Source organism: Penaeus japonicus, unplaced genomic scaffold (assembly GCF_977035675.1).
Source record: "Penaeus japonicus unplaced genomic scaffold, GWHDUDI00000001_assembly GWHDUDI00000029, whole genome shotgun sequence".
NCBI classification, from domain to species: domain Eukaryota; kingdom Metazoa; phylum Arthropoda; class Malacostraca; order Decapoda; family Penaeidae; genus Penaeus; species Penaeus japonicus.
Window position 1 is genome coordinate 32,946,322 of NW_028234431.1, and position 7,500 is coordinate 32,953,821.

General features: G+C 46.7%; 1 protein-coding gene across 2 annotated transcripts in view; it reads right to left on the bottom strand.

Moving 5' to 3' along the window:
• Nucleotides 1–7,500, bottom strand: part of LOC122242950 (protein Skeletor, isoforms B/C-like) — a 155,707-nt gene that overhangs the window by 15,212 nt on the left and 132,995 nt on the right. The window lies entirely within an intron of this gene.

The following is a 7,500-nucleotide window of genomic DNA, read 5'->3' on the forward strand; positions in this document are numbered from 1 at the left end:
AGGAACTAAGTCTATATGGTTTGTGTAGCAGCTCATGGGGAGTTCTGAAGTCATGTATTCATGAGGAAACATATATTATGGTGATGTTAACCAAAACGCTACATGGGTTATAGTAGTACACGTATCTCAAAGCGAGTGGGGTGAGTATGGGGTGGGGGTGAGTGTTGGGGGGTGGGGTAAGTGTGGGGGGTGGGGTAAGTGTGGGGGTGAGTGTGGGGTTGGGGTGAGTGTGGGGGGTGGGGTGAGTGTGGGGGGTGAGTGTGGGGGGTGGGGTAAGTGTGGGGGGGTGGGGTAAGTGTGGGGGGGTGAGTGTGGGGGGTGGGGTAGTGGGGGGGTGAGTGTGGGGGTAAGTATGGGAGTGAGGGGGGAATAGGTTGAGTGCTGGGTCTGTCTGGTAAATGGAAGGCAAAGGGCAGAAGGGAAAGGAAAAAGGATTCGATGGGGGAGGCAGCATGAGGTCAAGGAAACGAGATGCAAGGGTGGGGGAAGCGGAGGAGAGGGGGGGGAGGGGGTGAAAGGCTATCAGAGGAATTTTCAAGGTGCAGGCCTGAAGCAATATCAAATATCTAAAAACTGAGAATTTACAGAAAGTAAAAAGAATAAGAGATTCTGGAGAAATATAGTAAATTTAGATTCAAGATTGACTAGCATCAAAATATAATTATCAATTAATCTTGATATTGCAATGCCGTTGCCTTATCCAAGGCAAAATAGCTTTTGATTGACATGTTTATCATCTACTACTCTTTATTAGAAAAACTGTGATAAAAATGCCGATTGATTTACTCGTCCAGAGTTAGTTAAATGTGGAGGATTTGTGCGTAGAGTTTCACAGGGTGATTTTTTTTGCTGACGTCAATCGAAATTATTTTAAGTGATATATTTTCGAATATCAAAAGGTTGCGTCTTTAAAGAAATATCAATGCCATTTCAGCAAAATAAACAGTGTTCTGAAAATACCGGTTTTATGAAATCCTCAAAAATATTTTTAATATAATCTATCCCATACTTTCATGACGGAAAAAGTGTTGGTTCAAACAAAGCTCCTTTGTAATTAATTGGTTTGAGGCTTGGCCGGAAAAAGTCATGAAAATGTTTACAAAGAATCCCAGTCATCTGCATATTAACTAACCACAACGCCACACAATGCAGCGTGGAAACAAATTACATACGGTCTCGTCGGGGGAAAAATACAACACCAACGACAGATGAAAATGAATTCCAGCAACCGGGAAAGTAAAAAGCAAAAAAAAAAAGCGCGTGTATGATCACAGTGTCTCGACCTAATAATTCACCCACAACAAAGATAACACCGAACATCAAAGTATCTCCGACGTACTCAACTAACCCGACGTGTTAGGGCAACGAAGGCCCCGAATTTCATTAGAAAGTTTGAGGTACTTCTCCACGGAAAGTGTCGAAGTTGTCTCGGGATGACAAAGAATCCCAACACGATGGGAGACTTCGCTTCGCCGACCCTTAATCACCCAGATATGGATCAAGGGAAAGGAAAGGTCCTATGACTCGGCCTTCTCTTGGTTGGCTCGCTCTCTCTCTCTCGTTCTCTTGCTCTCTTTCTCGTTCTCTTTTTCATTCTCTTTTACACGTTCTCGCTCTCTCTCTCGTTCTCTTTCTTTCTCTCTTTCTCGCTCTCTTTTTCATTCTCTTTTACTCGTTCTCGCTCTCGCTCTCTTTCTCGTTCTCAATTATCTGCTCACTTACTCCATTTCTCCCACTCTTTCTTTCTCATTTTTTTTTTATCCCCTCTCTCTCTCTCTCTCTCTCTCTCTCTCTCTCTCTCTCTCTCTCTCTCTCTCTCTCTCTCTCTCTCTCTCTCTCTCTCTCTCTCTCTCTCCATCAATTTCTATAACTCCCCCAAGCTAAGTCGGTACTCCATCCAATTGCACAGCTAAAACAAGTGCATCAAATAGAAAAAAACGACTAATTGGTATAGTATTGCGTTGTGAATTATGAAGATGCTTTTGAACCCAAACACACATACACAGGCACCCACTCCCATATGCATTCCTGTACCTGCATTGGCAAGCACATAGGCAGACAGGCAGATAGATAGATACCCACACAGGCACACACACAAGTATACACTCGCAAAGATACATAGAAAGCACATACATACAGACATACATACATACACATACACACACACCACGAGCCTGTGTTATACTGTGTGTCGAAGTACTTCAACTTCACCACAAGCACGGAAGGGGAAAGGTGACTGACAGGAAGAGGACGGTAGTGGTCGAAAAATAATTAAATGAATATCAAAATAAAAAAGGGAGAGCGGGGAAAGCGGTGAGGGGGAGAGAGAGGAGATGGAGAAGGGAGAGAAGAGAGATAGAGAGATAGAGATAGATAGAGATAGATAGAGAGAGAGAGGAGGGCGGGGGGGCCAGCCATGGAAAATAGAAATTGAGAAAATATAGAAAAGAGATCACGAGAGTGAGAAACAGAGCAGAGAAAATAATAAAAATCAGAGGTGAACACTTAAATATCAATCTTTCGTTCTGAAATGGATGCCAAAATTTTCGTTTTCCATATCCCATTCATATCAGTTCACCACGAACAAAAAAAACAAATACAAACAAACAAAACAAATACCGAAGGACAAAATCAACCGCAGCTGACTATAGAATCGACCCACGAGCATAAAACCACATCATGACAACAACATCCACAGCCACACACATCATGAGAACAAATCTAAAAACAAATCTAGACACACGGTTTAACTCCCCCGCTCATAGATATACCTCAGTCGTCGGACCAAACAGGGAGTCAATTTATATGCAAAGCAGGACTGTTCATCGCGCCAGCTTAATCGAGTGAAAAGAGTCCATTCCATTTTGAAAACTCGGGAAAATGAACGGGCTTGTTGGTCTGTGGGAGGGCCTGTTAAGGAGCGGTTAGAGGGAGGGAGGGAAGGGAAGGGAAGGGAAGGGAAGGGAAGGAGGGAGGGAAGGAGGGAGGGAGGGAGGGAGGGAGGGAGGGAGGGAGGGAGGGAGGGAGGGAGGGGAGGGGGGAGGGAAGGGAGGGAGGAAGGAGGGGAGGAATGAAGGGGGGAGGGGGGGAAGGAAGGAGGGAGGGAAGGAAGGAAGGAGGGAAGGAAGGAAGGAAGAAAGGAGGGAAGGAAGGAGGGAAGGAGGGAGGGAAGGACAGGAGTAAGGAAGGAAGAGGGAAGGGAGGAAAGGAGGCAGGAAAAAAGAAGGAAGATAGATGATAAGGAGGAGGATAAAGAAAAGAAAGGAGGAGGAGTGGAATGAGGAGTGGGAGGAGGAAGATAGAGGGGGGATGGAGGAGTAGTAGTGGGAGGAGGAGGAGTGCGAGAAATAAGGAGGGAGAAAGATGGGGGAGGATGAGTGGTAGGAATGGGAGGAGGAGGAGGAGGAGGAAGATAAGAAGAAGAATGAACAATAGAAGAAGAAGAAGTCTGAGCAGTGGATGAAGAAGAAGAAGAAGAAGAAGAAGAAGAAGAAGAAGAAACGAAAAAGAAAGAAAGGAAAGACAAGGAGGGGGAGAAGCAGAAGGGAAAGGAGAAGAAGAACTAAGAAGAAAGGAATGGAAGAGGAAGAGGAAAAGAAGAAAGATGAAAGAGAGAAAAACGGAAGGCAGCAGAGAAGGGAGTCAAAGGGGAGGAGGTCAAAGATGTTTTGCGGAAGATAAATCGAGTCTGACCTAATTTGACCCGAACCACCAAAGGGGGTCAAATTTGATCATGGATTTTGCGAAGACTTCCTTCCGGCGGTTTCAGATTCGACGATTAATATCATGTATACCTTTAGGGGATGAGGTAAAAAATGTACGATGACAAAATAGCAATTGCAAGAATGCACACGCACACGCACACGCACATACACACACACACACCCACACACACACACACACACACACAAACAAAAACAAAAGCAACACACCAAACACGCAAAAAAAAACAACACAAAACCAACCACACACAAAGACAGACAAACGCACACACAAGGACACATACCACACCTATATCCATCACACTCACACTTACACACAAAAAATAATCCATACATCAAAAACCTTTTCGAGACGAAAGACAAAACCCCCGCTATGTTGCTATGTCGCATAGCACTTTCTGACCTGGCCCTTAGCAAACACGCAGCCCTCCCAAACTCTATCATCAATTACTCTTGCTAATTGCCGCATTCAATTACCCCCTTCTACCCCCTTCCCCCCTCCTCTAGAAAAAAAATTACGGGCTAATAACTCTTTTTTAAAGTTTGGAAAATTAGTCAAAGATTTTGAAGAGGGACGCGTTGCTCTTCCGGTCAGCGGCTGAAGAAGCGCTTGGCAGAAGGTCACTCTGGGGGATGGGGGGCGGCGGGTGGGATGATTGATGATTGGTGGTGATGATTGGTGGTGATTGGTGGTGATGATTGTGTGTGGTGATTGGTGGTGATGATTGTGTGTGGTGATTGGTGGTGATGACTGGTGGTGATGATTGACCGTGATGATTGGTGGCGATGATTGGTAATGAGTGATGGCTGATAATTTACGATTGATAAGTAATCGATGACTGATGGTGATGATTGATAATAGGTCATTACTACTGATGACTAATGAGCAATGATTGACGGTTGATGGCTGATGGCGTACGATTAATAAATTATTAATGACTGATGAGTAACTATTTGAACCATTTTCATGATGTGTTTTCATATTGTTTTTTTTATACACACACACACACACACGATAACCGGAATTCAGCCAAGTCGCTGCATCGTTTCACGCTCACGGAAGTTTTAATAGCGTCTGAATGCACTCTTGAGAGATAGGGAGGGAGCGGGAGAGGGAGCGGGAAAGGGAGAGGGAGGGGGAGGGAGGGAGAGGGAGGGAGAGGGAGAGGGAGGGGGAGGGAGGGAGAGGGAGAGGGAGGGAGGGAGAGGGAGAGGGAAGAGGAGGAAGGGAGGGAGAGAGAGAGAGGAGAGGAGGGGAGAGGGAGAGGAGAGAGGAGAGAAGATGAGGAGGGAGAGGGAGAGAGGATGAGGATGGGGAGAGGGAGAGGGAGAGAGAGAATTATATATGTAGGTGTTATTGTGGTTAGATCGGAGTTATTAAAAGGGCCTGGCGTGGGAATATTTTTTGGGGGGTGAGGGGGGAAGGAATGTAGAAGTGGGGAGGGGGGGGATGATACAAGAATCACAACAATAACCAATAACAGACAAAAACAACACCTTAAACAAAAGCCAGAACATAAACAAAAACAACATTTATAACAAAAACTAAAGCAAACACATCCAACTTCTGCATGAAAGCAAGAATACCTCCAGATCATCAAGAATTTGGGACGGAATTTTGAGAAACTTTGAAAAATGCAAAGATTTTTCTTACCCTTTGCCTTTTCTCCCAGAGAGAGAGAGAGAGAGAGAGTAGAGGGAGAGAGAGAGAGAGAGGGAGAGAGGGGGAGGGAGGGAGGGAGAGAGGGGGAGGGAGGAGAGGAGAGGAGGGGGAGAGGGGGGAGGGGAGGAGAGAGGAGGGGAGAGAGGGGAGAGAGGAGGGGAGAGAAAGAGAGATAAGAACGAGGGGAATTTTATTTGAGAACAAGGGATATGTAGATAAGAATATTTTCATGGAGAGAGGGGGTGGATGGTGGGGGGTGGGGGGGAGAGGGGAGGGAAGAGAGAGGAGGTGGGAGGAGAGGAGGAAGGGGGGAGGAGAGGGAGGGAGGAAGGAGGAGGGGAGGAGAGAGGAGGGAGAGAGAGAGGAGGGGAGGAGAGGAGGGAGAGGAGAGGAGGGAAGGGAGAGGAGAGATGGGAGGAGGGGAGGAGAGAGAGGAGGAGAGAGAGGGAGAGGAGGAGGAGGGAGAGAGAGAGGAGGAAGAGAGAGGAGGGAGAGAGAGGAGGGAGGAGGGAAGGAGGAGGAGGAGGAAGGAGGAGAGAGGAGGGGAGAGAGGAGGAGGGGAGAGAGGAGGAGGGGAGAGAGGAGGAGGGGAGAGAGGAGGGGGGAGAGAGAGGAGGGGAGAGAGAGGAGGGGAGAGAGAGGAGGGGAGAGAGAGAGGAGGGGAGAGAGAGGAGGGGAGAGAGAGGAGGGGAGAGAGAGAGGAGGGAAGAGAGAGGAGGGGGGAGAGAGAGGAGGGGAGAGAGAGGAGGGGAGAGAGAGGAGGGGAGAGAGAGGAGGGGAGAGAGAGGAGGGGAGAGAGAGGAGGGGAGAGAGAGGAGGGGAGAGAGAGGGGAGGGGATGGAAATTAGTGGAGGGTATGATGACAAATGAAAACAGGATTTTGCGAAATAATAATGCTTTCCCCTTCCTCTAATTCTCCCTCCCCCTCCCCCTTTCCCTATCCCTTTCTCTCTCCCTCTCCCTCTCCCTCTCCCTTTCCCTCTCCCCTCCCTGGAGCTCTTTCTCAAACACAACGCTCCTGCATGATGCGACATTTGCACAAAGGCCTAGTGTTGCAAAGAGCAAAAAGCTTGCAGGTCTGTAGAGGGTGTGGAATGGGACTATTTGATGATTGGGAAATGGAAATTGGGAATTGGGAATTAGGGAATGGGAATGTTTGATGATTAGGAAATTGGAATTGGGAAATGAGAATGTTTGATGATTGGGAAATCAGAATAGGGAAATGGGAATGTTTGATAACTGGGAAATTGGAATAGGGAAATGGGAATTGGGGAATGGGAATGTTTGATGATTGGGAGATGGGAATTGGGGAATGGCAATATATGAGGAATGGGGAGTCAACATATGAAGACTTGAATAAATGAGGAGAGGGAAAGCGGAAATGAGAGATAATGAAGGGGGATGAGGAAAGGGAAAGAGGGGAGACGAGGGTAGAGGGAACGAAAGAAGAAGGAAGGGAAGGAGAAGGAAGGGGGAAAACAAGGGGTGAAGAGGAAGGAAGAGAAGAATGAGAAGTCAAAGAATTCGAGGGGGAATGTGTGCAGGCGGTAAGGGAGGTGTGCGGGGGTTTGAGGGGGAGGGGGAGGGAGATGGGGGAGGGGGAGGTGTTATTGAGGTTAGATCGGAGTTATGAAAATGGCGTGGGAAATTGCTGGCTGGCGTGGGATTTTTCTTTTTTTCTTTTTGGAATGGGAGGGAGGGAAGAGGAGGGGGGGGGGGTATAAAAGTTGGAGCGGCCGTAAGAAATGTGAAATTAAGAGAAGAAAAAAAAAAAGTTTCCATTGCGAAATGCGATAGCAAATATAATATTTTCTCTCTCTCTCACTATCTCCCAATCTTTATCTCCCTTTTCTCTCTCCTATTTCCTCTCTCTCTCTCTCTCTCTCTCTCTCTCTCTCTCTCTCTCTCTCTCTCTCGACATTTTTACAATTTTCTTTACGTAGCACAACAAACAAGAAACCATAAAACATGCACACACAATCACACAAGCGCAATCATAAACACACAGACACACATTAACAAAGACATAAACCCATGCATATATGTATATATGCAAATAAAACGCAACCAACATTAAATTCTTATAAGCCGAGCAAATCCCCAAGCATAATCCGG